Genomic DNA, 17,307 nt, shown 5'->3' on the forward strand with positions numbered 1-17,307 from the left:
TAGGATGGGGATTAGGCCGGCATGTAAATTTTATTTTATTTTTTAAATTACAGTATTCTTCAAAAAATGTTGATAAACCAAAAAAGAAACAAATATTAACTATATATCACTTCACTTGTATCTTTCTCAGTAAGTGACAAGCATGCTCTATTGTATTGAAATCAGGCCACTGATCTGGTTGGTCCTTAAAGATGATTTAATTTATTTGCCTTGAAAACCGCATGCTTTTTTTTTTTTCACAGTGACTTGTATGAAGTCTGCAGATGAAAAAAAAAAAAAAACTTCACAATAACAGAATTTAAGAATACCATGGCTCAAGAGATGCCTCAATGGTGCACATTGCTACAAAAAGCAAACATGACAATTACTTGACTGTAACAATAAAAAAAGGATGGTCTAGTAGTGTACATTACGAGTCATCATGTGGCTGACTGTGATTCAATTGTTTCATCATAATCATATGCTAGACTGGGAAAACTGAAAAAAAAAAAAATATAGAATATATTCGTGAAAGAACAATGGATAAACTGACAATAATTTCCCACGAAAAACAGGGGTTGACCCCCCCAAATATATATATATATACAGTATATATATATATACAGTACTTTTTTATATATATAGGTGAATCCACGAGTTTGCTGGTGTCCACTAAAATTGCCATACTATAAATGTTTTCTGGTGGTGACACTATGATTAAACGATTTCCTGTGTGGAAAATAGTTTCTTAAGCCAAACAAATTAGCATTTGTTTTACTTCTCAGGTTCCACTTGTAATTAATTACTTTCCGTGCTTATTCTTCCCATTGATCCTCTTGCAGAAACATTTTTACATCGGGGAACTGCTGAAAAAAAGAGTAAGTTGACTGTTCCCCAATGAGCCTCAAATGTTCTTCTGTTTTAATTTGCCTTGGTTAAGTGATTTGCTGTTGTTAAAGATCAATTTAAGAGAATCACTAGGGCGGAAACGATGAATCAGTGCACAACAATTAGAGTAGCAGACAATAATGTTTGTTGTCTTAGTCTATTAATTAGATGGAGATGTGTTTCCCGGCTTTAACCGTGTGAAGAAGCTTGTTAACTCGGGTAAACTGCTTTTCTTGAATCAACAAGCAAACAGAGAAGGGACCCCGGGATGGAAGATTTTAGGGAAATGTTGACGATGGAATAAACCAAACATAATACGAGAGCAGTGATTACAAAAGGGGTCCACTTTCTGTTTTTCCCCTGAGGGGGAAAATGGTTGGATGCCGCATGGAAAATCTCCAGTGCAACGAAGTGAGGCAAGCGCATGTAGATTGTTGCGAGCACACACAAGCGCACGTACTTACATAAACGCAAATGGTGCTGCTCTCCTGTTACACTCACTGAAACATTAAGTGTGTCAGTCACCATATTGTCTGTTTGGCAGGTGTCAGGTTCGCAGTCGTCTTTCTTAGTGAGCTTCTTATGTACAAGTCGGCATGGCTAGCATAACCACCAGAGGTTTAGGACCTGAGTCACGTGACTTGAGGCAAGTCAGACTCGAGTTGACAATTTTAAGACTTCCAAGGCTAAAGCTTATGAAAACATCAACTTTGACTTGAACTACATGATTTGACGCGTCGTATTGTTTACATATTAAAGTCAGCATTTTCCAGATAGTCTGCCTTTTGGTTATGAAAGACATAAGTGCTAAACCTAGCTTAACAAATGGATCACTCTGTATGTATATGTATATATATATATACATATATATATATATATATATATATATATATATATATTAGGGGTGTTGGAAAAAATCGATTCGGCAATATATCGCGATATCACAGCGCGCAATTTTCGAATCGATTTTTAAACATCAATTTTTTATGAGAATATTCAAAAAAACATCTTACTTAGGGTTAGGATTCACACATTAAGCATGGAAGAATGTTATATTAATGGAACATTAAGCCTTAATATTTGATTTCAGTGCTGTTCAAACATGAAACAGACTGCAACCTGTTTGTTAAATGCAGTGGCTCAGTTATAAGCCTGAATTTTCAGATAAATAAATACATTTTCATACAAATCTTACAGTGTATAAGTTTACTGATGAGTATTTTCTAAATTTGAGTTAAAAAAAATTGCACTAATCAATTTATAGATTTGTATCGGGATTAATCGGTATCGAATGGAATCGTGACCTATGAATCGTGATACGAATCAAATCACCAGATACTAGGCAATTCACACCCCTAATATATATATATATATATATATATATATATATATATATATATATATATATATATATATATATATATATAAAATAGTAGAAATTACAGATTTGTTTTCAAATAGTAGTCAAGAATCTGGCTCCGTGTTTCGTAATACTCTCTCATGCTGAACATCTCGACGCATCGGGTTTCAGCTTGACTTGGCCAAAAAAATCAGTTGCGTAGCGCTCGCAGTATGCCTTAATAATCACCTGTAAGCACATGACATATGATAGGTCCAGTTGCATGATTTGCGGCCATTTGGCCCAGTTCTCAAGGAGACTGGAGTTGGTTCCCAGGGTGAGGAGACCACAGGGGCAGTGAAAGCAGCAGTACAGTACAATCATCACGCCATAAAAATAAATCCTGATTGTGGTTTCCTGCTCATTCCTTCACAGGACAGTAACTGTTTCACTGTAAAACTTTTTTTTTTTAGACATTTCAAAGGACACAAAAGTATCAACTGAATGCATCAACGTCTGTCACACGATATATGTACTGTACAAGTTATCTGTAACTTGTAGGTCGATCATTTAAGAGGGAAGGGAGCCTCAGAATGAACCTTCCCTTGTTGGCCCCTGTTTTTTGTTACCCATTATTAGGCCATTGTGTAGTGTTTAGAGTTACATAAACATGACCCCAGGGCGGTACACACTGTATGGTCATCTGTTAGCCATCCGACAAGCAATTAGCCTTTCATTGATACAACATACTGTACATCTCGTGTCCTCCTAACTGGACTTCAAACATCTGAAAATCATTAACGCCCGTGTTCTGACTTAGGTCTTCTGGGGTTTGTTTTTTATTGACAGTTTGTTGCTTGTTTGTTTGTGTGATTTACACTGGGGGGGTCGTTTCCCGCAAATTCGACATGTTGAATCAGCGTCGGGGGCATTTGATCACTGTGGTTGGCTGTTAGCTGGTGAATCAGTGCACAGGGCAAGAGGAAGGGACGAACGCGGGTCAACAGTACTCAACTCAACTTTATGGTTTTTCAGGACAGCACACATGAATATTAAAGTCCCCCATAAAGGGGATATGATCATATTTCAGAATGATTTTGGCAGGAGATTTGCAAAGTCGTTTAAAAGGTCCTTATTGCATTTTGGAGGTCGGTAAATGACACAGCACAGCACAGTGACAGTTTGGCCGACTTCAAAGAAAGTGGCTTCAAAGCTGTGATCGATGTGGTAAATAGACATCATTTACATTTAAATGTTTTTTTTTAAATAGTCGCCGTTCCTCCACCTCGGCCCGACATCCTCGGAGCGTCCAAGTAAGCACAGTTAGATGATAGCAATTCAATCATAGCGGTGGACTCACCAGCGACAGTCCAGGTCTCCGTCAGGCAAAGGAAATCCAAGTTGTTGGAAAGGGAAAAACTCCCTCAAAATAAATGTTTTGTTTGTCATTGACAATGCCAGGTGTCATGTGAGCGCGGCCCAAAGGACTGCTTGTGTGCTGACTGGTTCCGTTCACAGAGAGGTGACTCTCGGCCAACTTGCTTCCACACAACTAGCTGACTTCCTCTAGTGGTACTGCCTGCTTCGCTCATGAGGCCAACAAGACAGGAGAAGCACTCACAACCTCTTGATGACATCACCGGGAAGGTTTTTTTTTTAACAGCGCAATCCTTGCGGGAGCAGCAGGGGTGCATGGCCGTTCCGTCCAACGGTCTCGAAGAAGCATCCAAAACGCGGAGGGCAGAACGGCCGAAGCTTTTCGGGTGAACCGACGATCGGTAGAAGCCAGAAGTCGACAGGGTCCAGGATACATCCATGCGTTCGGAAACGAGAAGGGGACGAAGCTTGTTCCAGCGCCCGTTTTCGTTTCACCAGCTGGCCGCCGCGTTTACCCCGGCGCCGCTGTCAACACCGGTATGAGTTATTTACGTTTTTATATCCCGGCCCCGTGAAGAGGTTGCTGGTTGCCTTTAGGAATAATGACTACCGCCGCCGATGGTAGAGAGTGGAATTACTCCTCGCGCATGGTCGGTGCGGTGTGTATTTACGTCATTTTTCTACGCGACGAGCCGACGTCTGGGCCGACGTCGCGGGGTAGGCGTCGGTCACATTTGGTTTGGTGTATCTAGGCCTTAAGATGTGAGCGGTCACTGTGTCACCACGCCACTTTAACAAAAGTAACTAGACAGAAGTAACAGCTCAAAGGTAGGCTTAAAATCTTCAAATGAAAATCGTGACTATAGAGACACTGATCAACTAGCATGTTGTTGTAGGCATATATTTTTCTATAGCTCTGATGTTTTATATTAATTAAGCGGCAGCGGCTTCTGTTGGTAAACTCGAGGTATTTTTGGTGCATTTACACCATGATGTATAGTAGCTAGCATGTTGTAGCAGGCAGCTAGCAGCAAGGCTAACGCTGAGAAAGCAGACGATAAACATACCTGCAATCGATTGGTTCTGGATTTTCAGCTGCTGGCCCATTTCCACCGACGAAACTTAGAGAGCACATATTGGTGTCTTCTGTGACATTTTTTTTTGCGTAAATCACTGCCGTTTAATTGTACATGCTCGAACCCTGCGGAGACATTCCTCTGGAAACTCCCTTCATTCGATCCCGGTCATAACATCGCCAGTCAACGTATCAGCAGACACCAAAGCAGCAGTTGTTTGTAACCATAATACGTCTGTTAAGTATATTTATGGTGAAATAGCGAGTCAGTTCACAAGTTTTGCCCCATACGAATACACACCCTCAGTCGCCTGCCTGTGTTTCTTGCCTGAAAATCAACTGGCCACGCCCATTCGCATATATATAAAAATAGTAGTTTGGGAGTCATTGTAAACTGCCCTATTGCGCTGGATAAGCGCTGATGCAAACAAAGGCAATCATGTTAATATGTAATGGAGGAGGGGGGAGTTCTTCATACCAGAGTCCAAAGAGCGTCACGCCCTGAAAAAAAATCAGGAAAACAGAAATGATGGATTAACACTGAGTATTATGTAATTATCAGTCTGCATATTCATTTTAATTTCATTTTATTAGTTTATTTGACAGAGACAATGCAATCAAACATAATTAGAAACCAAAGCTTGCGATTAGCAGATCATTTACAACTCCTGAATGAGCTTTCTACAATTGATTCATAATCTAAAACACATGAATACAATTCCACCCCTTAAAAATAATAGAATCAATTATAATAATTGAGTGCAATAACACATGTTGACCGATCATTCACTTCCCCCCCATTGATTCGCTACATACAGGAACAGTTTTGATTCATTTTCAAGCAACTTTTAAATTTGGAGGTAAATGTTGTTTAAACTCAAAGATAGCCTGTGTATCTTGTGGGCATAAAGTTCCAAAGTTTACTGCTCTGATATGAAAAAGCTGACTGATCAAATGAAGTCCTGCACAGAGGCGGTTTAACATTCTGGGTTAAAGTTCCTTGTGTTCTTCTGCTGCTACTGTTTGATCTCTGGATAAATGTCCTGAGTGGCTCAGCAGCAAGATTTGAAAAACAACTTTAGAAAACAATATGTTTTTAGCAAGGAACATCACTGTTTTGAAGACAAAACAAGTAGCATGGGATGTCCCATTCTTTATTTGCTGTCGTGTCATTCAGTGAGTCCACCTGCGTCGTGAATGACTTGCACAGATTTTCAGTCTCACAGTGAGGCCACGAGACGAATGAAGCCACGTGTTGACTACGCAGCCTATACGTCCTCACTGGAACACTACGAGTTGTTTTCAACATTATTAGGCAACAGGACGATAGGAAGCCATGGATAAGGCCCAGGGGCTTTGAAGTAGGGAAGTGGGGCATGTAATGTATACTTAAAGACCTGCTGAAAGAAGTGTCAGTGAAAGAATGTGAAAACACAGTGACAAAGCCTCATCCTCAGAGTTACTCCTTAGTATTAAGCACAGTTGTATGCGATTCATAGTTTATGTGCATCTACTGTGTTTTATCCAGGTTGTTAGTAATCCTGATCCGTTCATGCTTTTGAAGACTGCTTTAATCACTAACACAGACAATAAACATACACTAGAACAGAGGTGGGCATCGAGGGCCGCAGTCCTGCAGGTTTTGCGTGTTGCCCTTCTCCAACACAGCTGATATATGATCAGCTCATCAGCAAGCTCTGCATAAGCCTGATAACGATCCTGTTGATTGGAATCAGCTTGTGTTGGAACTGAGAAACCTACAAAACCTGCAGGACTCCGGCCCTCGAGGACCGAGATTGCCCACCTCTGCACTTGAACATCGTAAGAGAACCGTGTGTCTGCTTGCCTGAGCCAAGTTCCCAAGATGAAAGCCCCTTGCTGGTCACAATATGCAACTGCAAAAAGAGAAAGTACAACAATGACAAAACTGACATAAGACAATGACCAGGGTTGGGAGGGTTACTTTTAAAATGTAATCTGTTACAGTTACAAGTTACTTGCTAAAAAATGTTGTTAGTAACGTAATCCAAGTACAGACGCTCCCCACCTTACGAACGAGTTACGTTCCGGACGATCGTTCATAAGGTGAATTTGTTCGTAAGTTGCTTCAGTGCTATATTTTGTATTATAATTTATGTTTAAAGCCTATATAAGTATATTGAAGGTTTATATAAGTATGTTTAAGGATTGTACAAGTAACCTGCATTGGTTTGTACTGAAAAAAAAATTAATAAAATGGAGAGAATACGTACAGTACTGTACTGTACTACGTATGTTAGAGAGAGAGAGCGAGACACACACGCACAGTATGTACATGTACGTAATAAGATAAATAAAATGAAGTTTAACTTACTTTTGGCAGATGTACTCGATGCTTAAGGAGATGATGGAGGAGGAGGAAGAGGAGGATTTTATATCATAAGAGATTCTTCGTCGTCGCTGGAATCGGCTTCAAAAGTTATTTCCTGCTTCATGGGGACCGGCGTTTCTTCCTCCTCCTCCTCGCCACGTTGCTCAGCCTCCAATGAGCTCTCACAGCGCCAATCGTCGGTATTAGCGGCGGAAAGAAGCACTACGCACAATACAAAATCTAACTTACAGCATTTCTTTCCGAACATTTTTCGACATACTGTACGCGCAGAAATGTTCGTATGTACCGTTGTTCGTAACTCGAATGTTCGTAAGTAGGGGAGCGTCTCATAATATGAAAGTAATGTAACTGGATTACTTTTGGATTACTCCAATATTGAGTATGCTCATGAAGACAAAATAAAAATAAATATCACCACAATACATATTCTATACAATGTGCCCTTGCTATTTGCGGGGATAATAGGGACCCGGGCAGCCTACAAATAGCAAAAAACCCTTGTGTAATTAAAAAGCATGTAGGCTATTGATTGATTGATTGCCATATGCTGTTTTCGAACTGTCACTGAAAGCAACCACACCTCACAGATAGATAGATAGATAGATAGATAGATAGATAGATAGATAGATAGATAGATAGATCCAATGAGGATGACGATGCGTGACATCAAATGCAAAATGATCCCAGTCACGAGTTTAGCCGTGTATATGTTGTGCATGATGTTTAAATAGTGATGGTGGAAGGAAGATTTGTTTGGAAGGTGTAACTCACATTATGGATGGTAGGCTAGCGGGCTAGTTAGCAAGAAGCTACAGCGTGTAGCATTCTCTCAGCTCAAACTTTCGCTCCGAGTAACTTCCAGTCAATACCGGTTGCCATTTCCTCCTCCCGTCTGTGAAGCTTTTTCAAACTGCCCGCGTGTGGAGGACACGACTAGTCAGTTCGTTCGTTCCCACCTCCCCGACATGTAGCAACGGTCCCACTCGCTCGGACATACACTCCACCCCACCCCACCTCTACCCTCTCTCTCTCTTTCGCAATCTCTCTCATCGTAGAAATTGTAATCCCTCGAAGTAATCCCCATTTTTATTAAATGTACCTGTAATCTGATTACATGGATTTCCTGTAACTGTAATGGAATACAGTTAAAAAAAAAATGTAATCTGTCATTTGTATTCCATTACTTCCCAAGCCTGATGAGGACATACTTTATAGCGCTAAACCCACACATTCAGGGTTAATCACTTCATGTGAAGGCCATGTTACTGCCTCCTCGTTTATTTGTCACTCTTCCTTCATCTTCACAAGACAATCAAAAAGTGTAGAACAGATTAACTGCCAAGAAATACATCCTAGGAAATAAAGCCTAATGGCGGGAGATGGGCTGAGAACAGTCAGGTCAGCTTAGTGCTTCATTCCTGCTGGGTTTACTGCTTCATCCCCTCCGGACTGGCTTGACTGCAGCTTTCCCAAGATAAAAGGGAAAGATTGATGGTCATTGTAAGATCAGTCTCATTTTGGATGCCTTTGTGTCGGGGCCCATGGGTTATGACACCACTTCCTGCCACATGGGTTGTATGTGAGTGAAAACATAAAACAAAAAGGCCTGTTTTTGGATTTCAAAATAATCTGAGACCCGATGATCTCAATTTGTATATTTTCTAATTTTAAAAAGTCAGGTAAATAATAAACATGCGACATTCTTCACTCTTCACTCACATGAGTGCCGCCTTCCTGAATGGTGGGACTGTACTGTCATTACTTACAAATCGCTGGCATTGGGCCAAAACCTTGTGCTTCCGAAATCACTTTTCAGGAGACCCCAAAAACGGCATGTTTGTTCAACTATTAACTCATTCACTGGCATTGACGCCTAATTTTTAATAATCGTTTGTTGTTTTTTTTAATCGTGAGTTAGTGAGTGAAGTCACGCGATTAATTACAATAAATGACGTCCCTAATATTTAATATTTTTAAAAAGATTATTAAAAATTAGGGGCATCAGGCGATTCGAATTTGTTTATTGTAGAATTAGTTAACTCACAATTAATCACAAATTTTATATCTGCTCTAAATGTACAATAAAAAAATTCTAGGTTTTCATGCTCATGTAAACAAAAGTGCCAAAAAATGTTAAACTAATAGAAATAGTTCAAATGAATTTTTGACGTCTATAGCCGTCAATGGCAGTGAATTAGTTAATATTACATCATCAATGAGACCAAGCCATTTTCAACACTTTAGAATGGTCAACAGGTGTGGAATGACCAAAAGTATAGATTTTTGAAAAAATATCAAATTTGCCAAATTGTGCCTTACGAGGTTTTGGCCCAACACCAGTGAGATGAATTTTAGAATTCATTTTGGAAGAACTACTAAAGCTGCATTTTGCAAGTCAGTCAAAAGCAGCAGGTGCCTCCTCAAATTTATCTACTGCAGTGAGTCTCAAAAATGTGGTATGCTGACCACTAGTGGTAAACGGACGCCAGACGCGGTGCCTTTGTGCCAACGCACGACTCTGGAATGAATCACCATATGAAGTCTTAGCCAGCCCAACTATTTATGAAACACATTTTGTTTAAGCTTACATTATTTTTTTTCTCAGCACATTTTTTTTTCTCCAAATGCCCATTCAGGCCTGTGACCAGCAGTGGATGAGTATTTGGGCATTTGCCAGGACAAAAAAGATTAAAAAAAAGAAAAAGAAATTTTTTGAAGGATAATTGAGTGATTTTGGAAAATACAATCAAACATTTTTAAAACTAAACCCAGGAAAAAAATCTATTTACATCCCCATTCACATCAGCACCAGTCTAAGCATATATTTTTTTAAACCAGACAACGATCTCCAGCAAGCATCAGATCCACTCCTCTGACGTTCGCATTGTTCCCTGCAGTCATTGGCAGCGATTAAGGAAAGGCGCGTGAAATCATGCGCTGGGAGAAGCTCAGGAAAGCATGTCACACGTTGTTAGAGGGCCCTCTGTTCATTTAGGCCGTGTTCCCCAAGAGCAGCGCAGAAAAATAATCAAAGCTGTGTTTTCCGGTGGCTTTACAGATATCTTGTTTTCATCAAAACTCTTTTGAGTTGCTTCACCTGGGGAGGGCGAGGAAAGTACAGCAGACATGCATGACATGATGAGGGAGGACTCGCAATATAGACACTAATCAGGAAATAGCAAAGAGCTAAAAGCAAGACTGTCTCCGACTGTTTTCACTTAACAAATGCGCTGTTATGTAAAATGTTTGGGAAATGAAAGAAATTCTTTGAGGATATAGAACATAATGAAATGGCTTGTTTTTAAGTCATATTTATTTACCCTTTGTGTACTAATAATAGTACTGTATCTGCATTAGCTATATGGCGTCCATCTTGCTTTCTTTTTTAAATAGGTTTTAATGTTTTTTATTTCGGACAATTGTTGTTTTTTTCCCAGCAAAGAGAAATCTCTTATACCTTGCTAAAAATTTTGGCTGTCACTCCAGCCTCCGTCAGAGCTGTCACCTCTTCTATGTGTGACATTTCTAAACACAGCTGACCGGATCTTCAAAATAACAGTAATAATAATAGTTCCGCGACCTGATCAAGTCCACTCTCTATGCGCCCGCCGCCATTGAAGGAATTCTGTCAATGAATTGTAATGTCTTACATTATTTACTAATGTGTTACTTTTACCAAAACAATGTCAAAACAACACGTTTACAAATAATAAATACACTTGAGACTTACATTCCGATTGTGTTTGTAGCTTTTATGAGCAGGATTTTTAGACACATCCAAGACCACTTATCAAGAACATGGTCCACATCACAATGCTGCTGTAACATGAAGACTGAGGGAATGACGTGGACAATTTTAAAACCATGGATTTTTATTGTATCGGGTAGTAGTACTACTGAAATACAACACGTTAGTTCCAACACTGCTAGCTTGTAGGTACATTTGATCCACAAGCCACATATTTATTAGATTAAACTCAAACGTGAACGTCACCGGCAAATATGCTTGCTTTGGCAACCGTGGGAAACAAAACAATTGTTGAAACCGGGGGTCTACTGAAAAAAAGCGGGGGGTTTGCTGAGCTGTCAAATGGCCAAAGCGCTCCGGTTTCAGGGGAGCAGCATTGTGATGACATAAGACAAGTGTAATGCAGGTTGTCATGAGGGCAGCATGCTTGCCTCGCAGTAATGTTACTCTGGCACTGCCTTCTGAACTCCGGCAGACGGGAAAACGCTTAACCCCATTAAAAAACCAAAAACGAGAGAACATTGAGAATTGTTTTAAAGAGAACAAATAGTCCATTAATAACCACCTCTCTGACCTCCCTTCTTTGTTTTGTGTACATCTGGCCAAAGCACACACTCTTCTTTTTGAACAGATGTGTCATTTCCATGCTCCCATAACAGGGGTGCCAAACTTCTGTTGTGGTTATGGTTTCCCTAAGAGGGCAATGATATTAAAGCATGTAAACAACAAATGGATGAATGGAATTAAATCAGAAGTCAGAAACGATTCTCAGCGCTATTAAAAGGGAACACAATGTGCAGTTTTGGTATAGATTTGAGCAAGAAACATGAAGTACAAAGTAGACTGTTTGCTTTAGTGGGCCACATCAGGCCTGCGGGCTGCGATTTTGACACCTGTGTCAAAAAGGAACCGCTTATCATAAAAACAAAAATAGCTGCAGTCTTGCCTCGCTACCAGTTTGCCAAGCATCTTTCACTGCGTACCAGAGGGGGAATATGCGTGAGGTGGCTTTGGAAAAGTCAGCAAGACGGCTTCAGTTCCAATTTAGACACAATCCAATGAAGTAGGCTATCTAATAGGGGTGGGAATCATTGAATGTCTCACGATTCGATTCAATTCCGATTTTTGGGTCTGCGATTCGATTCAGAATCAATTTTCGATTAAGAATGATTTTTGATTCAAAATGATTTGATTGACAATGACTTTTTGCTTCAATCTATAGACGTGCAAGCAATTGTAATGATCTACTCCAGTCTGACTCGCTAATGCTAATTAGCGCGCTACTCGCGGCACTTTTATCACTCAAAAGAATGGCTCCACACTGCAAAAAAACAACTTTTATTGGAATAACTTGATCGTGACTTTTTCCTTCTACTCTCTAATGTGGCTACAACTTAACTCTTTGACTGCCAAAAACGTTAAATAACGTTTAGTAAAATCCTATGGAGGAGTGCCAAAGACGTTAAAAGACGTTTTTTTCAAAACAGAGATGAAACTAACCATTTTCTATTGTTGATTACTGAAAAACGGAATACGGTAGAAACAAACTTTTTTTCTGATGAAAGATGAGAGTCCAATCTTTCATTTGATAGTATGTGTGTTTCCATAGTCCAAACACATAATTTGCTGTGAACCTTGAAAGATCAGTCAAAAATGCTTAAATCGGCTGGCACCCACGGCATCCCTTTTCTGAAAACGTCTGGCAGTCAAAGAGTTAGCAGGGTATTAGACGGCGTGGAACCACACTGCCCCTAAGTGGCCAAATCGGGTACAACATGAACAGCGCTCCAAATAAAGGCACACACAGACAAAGCCAAGACAATATAAAATAATTTAAATAAAATCGATTTTGGGACATTTTAAATCGGTTCTAAATCGTACTAAATGAGAATCGCAATTCTTATGAGAATAGATTTTTTTTGCACACTCCTACTATCTAACATGCCCGCTGCCCCCATTGCCTGTGCAGCAGATTAGCAGGGCACAGCAGTGTAAAGCCCCCTGCTCATGTAGTACAGGTGGAATCTGTCTACAGCTAAGAACCTGGCTTACAGCAGCAGCATACCGACACTATAAATCAACGTGAGCCACCTCTTTAGCCTGTCCTCACCATTAACAAATATCCAGCATCTTTCTGTGTGAGGTTTGCATTCTCCTTGGGTTTCCCACTGATACTCTGGCATCCTCAGGTGTCTTTTTCATTGACAGGTCTTCAATTACTTTTCTCGAAGGGCCCTTATAGCTGTGAAAACTATATAAAGTGGGGCCTTGAGAAAAGGCTTGAATTCAATCCATGACCAAGCTTGGAACTCAAAACACTTGTAGGCCTATCTCAAATCACCTTTTTGATTGAAATGAAATGGAAATGTCATTAATCTGTTCCAGGCTCCCCAAAAATCTCAACAAAAAGTAGGAAAATAGCACTCTTTATTATTGTGCTTTATTAAACATAAAAAATAGAATACACAGTGGAACCCCGCAATTCGTTGATGATAGGGGCCACGCTGGCTGAAAATTGCCGCCCATCGAAATGGGAAATTAAAAAAATATATATAAGAAACTGATTTAAAAAAAACATTGATAAACATTCAATGTGTTTTTCACATGTTAACCAAATAAAATTTGTAATAAAAAATAAGTGGGGGCTAAACCGCAATTATGCGGTGGTTCCCTAAATGGAGATAATACAATGTAAAGAATTAAACATTGTTCATGGTTAATTCATTGCGACTCCTTCTGGTGTGTCCGACTTGGCCACCGGGGGCGGTATAATAATAGTGTCACAAACAAAGAAGGCTTACACAACTACTGTAAGTGACTCCATAAAGGGCTGTAATACTAGTCATTTTTTACACGAAGATAAACAATACATGCCTGTGAATATTGCTATACATTGTCCGACTAGATGTGTTGTGCATTGTCTGTAAAACTGCTGCTTGTTGGGAAGTGAGTTGACTTCGTTGCCACCACGCAGCCACTACCATTTTAAATTTTTGCACGCCAATCAAAGCAAAAAATTGTCTGAGCGATGACTGGTGTCTCTAGAAATTCATAAGTTGGGTCACCCGTATCTCAAGACACCCCTTGATGTTGACAACAAAATAATTTTGAAATCATAAGTCATGGAAAATTGTAGCAAGAAAATATTGTATATGATCATTTTTCAACTGATGTCAAGAAGGAATTTGCTTTTAACTCATTCGCTGCCATTGACGGCTAAAGACGTAAAAATTTTTTTTTAACTATTTCTATTACTTTAAAAAAAGTTCTCACTTTTGTTAACAAGAGAATAAAAACCTAGAATTTTTTGTGAGATTTATGATTAATCGTGAGTTAACTAGTGAAGTCATGCGATTAATTACAATTTTAAAATGTAATCGCAATTTTAAAAAAGTATTGTAATTAATTGCATGACTTCCATAGTTAACTCACAATTAATCATACTTTTTATATCTGTTGTAATTGTAGAATAAACTAGGTTTTCATACTCTTGTTAAAAAAGTGGAAAAAAATGTTAAACTAATAGAAATGGTTAAAATTAATTTTTGACATCTATAGCCATCAATGGCAGTGAATGAGTTAATGTCTTTTAGTTAAGATAAATTGCACTTTAATTTACAGATTCCCTGCCAAATAAAAAACAAACAAAGAAATCTAGCGGAAGTATACTCATTTTGTTTGCTTTAATAGGTCACCCAAAAAATTATGTGGTGGGCTGGATCTGGTGAAGCTTCCACAAAGCCATTCATTTGTTCCAAGAATAACAATAAACACAGTGATTCCCAAATAACAATTCAAAGAGTCGCTTCTTTTTTCTTGGGACCGGCGCCTTCGAGCGGTGGTATAGTGAACATGGCATTGTGTTGCAATGTATTTGCTCTTTGATAGTTTTTATTTTATTTAATTTTTTGGGGCAAAGTGGCATATCAAAATGTGTGGCAAAGCACGTGATACAGGTTGTGTAATTGAGCGCCCAACAGGAAAAAGCCTACTTTTCCTCTTTCAATACGCTGCACGTTAATAAAGACCTCATTGATTCACTAGCAAGGAGTAATCGTCGCTTTATGTCTTTTATTATGAAATATAAGGTGATAAAAACAGGACTCAGCAGTTGCTCAGTGATCTCCCACATGGCCAAGGTACTGTTCGCTATTTTATGCTATTCTTCCTTCTACTTCTACGGCAACGCCATATCCCAAAGCCACTTTAATTCACACGCTATGTTTCACTGTTCGGCTATTACGCGTCATCTGTTTTCCACAGCGTTTGGAGTCATTAGCCACCTCGGATTAGGAAAATCACAGCTGGGGAAGACACTGGAAGCCCCCGAATGCAGCCAGCCTGATAGCAAATAGCAGACCGCTGACGTATATGCGATGTCTGTATGCTGTGTGTTGAGCTGAGATGGAGCTGTGTGTGTGTGTGTGTGTGTGTGTGTGTGTGTGTTAGGGGGGCAAGCCTTATTAAAGGGGAACTGATTTGGCTGACTGGTTGCAGCTGTAGAGGTAGATCAGAGGCAGCTTGATTGACGACAATCGTCTGTTTAGGGTCCTCTTCTTATACTGCAGGGTATTGGATAGGAAACAATTGCAACAAATACAATATAAAAACCGGAAATTTTTTACATTATCTACAAGTTAAAAATATGATAAAGAAAAAAATTCCAACACTTCGGGGTACGCTCCAACCGCCTGTTTTAGCTAAAGATATTAACAAGCTTTCTCCGACAACAACAAAAAAACTTTCAAAAATATATAAGTTACTTTCATATACTGATAAAATGTCTTTACCCATCTCGAAATGGGAGACAGACTTGTCTATAGCACCGGAACCTGACTTTTGGATTCAAGTTTGTGAAAACGCATTTAAAATGACAAAACACACAAATTAACAACTTATCCAATATAAAATTATTCACAGAACATACATTACTCAATATATGATGAAGAAAATGGGACTCTCAGACTCCGACATTTGTCTCCAATGTTTACAAAACACTACAGACACTTATGTTCATGCTTTATGGTTATGTACTCCGGTTATGTATTTCTGGACTAAAGTCTTAGAAAAACTTTCCGCTATTTTGGACTGTAGGATACCTTTATCTCCAAACTTGTGTTTGCTAGGTGACCTAACAACAACTGACTTACCACATAAACAATTTCAATCTACACTTGTAGCCCTTACTATCGCTAAAAAAAACAATTCTTGTTAACTGGAAAAATAAACAAACTCTGAATATCGACCAATGGTCTAACCTCCTCATAAATCACATTTTAATGGAAAAAATATCTGCCTCAAATAAAAACCAAATATCAAAATTGGTCTACGTATATAGAATTTTTTAACCTAATTCCGGTTACTTAATTCTGTCTGTTAGCGAGAGCCACTACATCGTGATAACTTACATTGATGTTTCTGTATTTGGCAATTTATTATTATATTATATTATTAGTATGGGATTTTTTTTAATGGGCTTTAGGTGAACTGATGAATACACACACGCTCGCACGCACGCACGCACGCACACACACACACACACACACACACGCACATACACATACTCACCCACATACAAAAAAAAGTATATATATATATATATATATATATATATATATGTGTGTGTATATGTATATATATATGTATATGTATTTAAAAAAAAACATTTATTAAATTTTTTTAAATTGATTTTTTGTTTTTTTGTTTTTTTTTAAAAAGGAGAGCAATGATGATGTCAAATCGAATGAACAATACTGAGCTCTCCTGTAAAAAAAAAAAAAAAAAGGTTAGGAAACAATTGAGCCATTCAGCCTTACTGTATTAACAGTGTACTCCCCAACCGATGCAATGGGCACAACAACAAAAAAATCCTATAGAAAAAAAACGGGATTAAAAAACGTGGTAGGTATTAGTTGGAATATTTTTCAAAAAGTGGGAGGATATGAAGGAAAAACAAGTCATAGAAAAAAAAAAAACTTTATGAGTCAACAATCAAATGTGATCGATGCATTTTGAATCCACAAACCCAGACAGACCGTAAGCATCGCAGCTTCCAAGTTAAACCACATCGTAGCAGCCACCAGCTTCAGTCTGAAAGTCACGGTGACTTCTGTCAGAGGAACACACGCTTCACACATTTGGAGGTAAAATATATGACCACTAAAATTTATTTTACTTGGAAACCAAATGGACATCATTTCAGACACCATCAAAAGGATTACCTGTGGCTGTGTCTGTACTTTTTTTCCTTTGGCTTTTTGCTGCTTTTTTTGTGATGGATAAAAGAGAAGAAGAATATCCACCGCAAGTTAACGGAGTCTGGAGTGTGGAAAACAAGTGAGACAATGGAAACCTTTATTACAAAATGTAATCACCAAAACTCAGTGATACTGTTTTATGACAGTAGGGCAGAAGTGCAGGTAACTTAAGATTTACACTGGAACCTCAGAGTTTGAACGTCTCGGAAATCGTACAAATGAGACTTCAACCAAAAAAATCTGAGTAAAAAGTGCCTCGGTGTTTGAACTTAT

Source organism: Vanacampus margaritifer, chromosome 1, assembly GCF_051991255.1.
Source record: "Vanacampus margaritifer isolate UIUO_Vmar chromosome 1, RoL_Vmar_1.0, whole genome shotgun sequence".
Lineage (NCBI taxonomy): Eukaryota > Metazoa > Chordata > Actinopteri > Syngnathiformes > Syngnathidae > Vanacampus > Vanacampus margaritifer.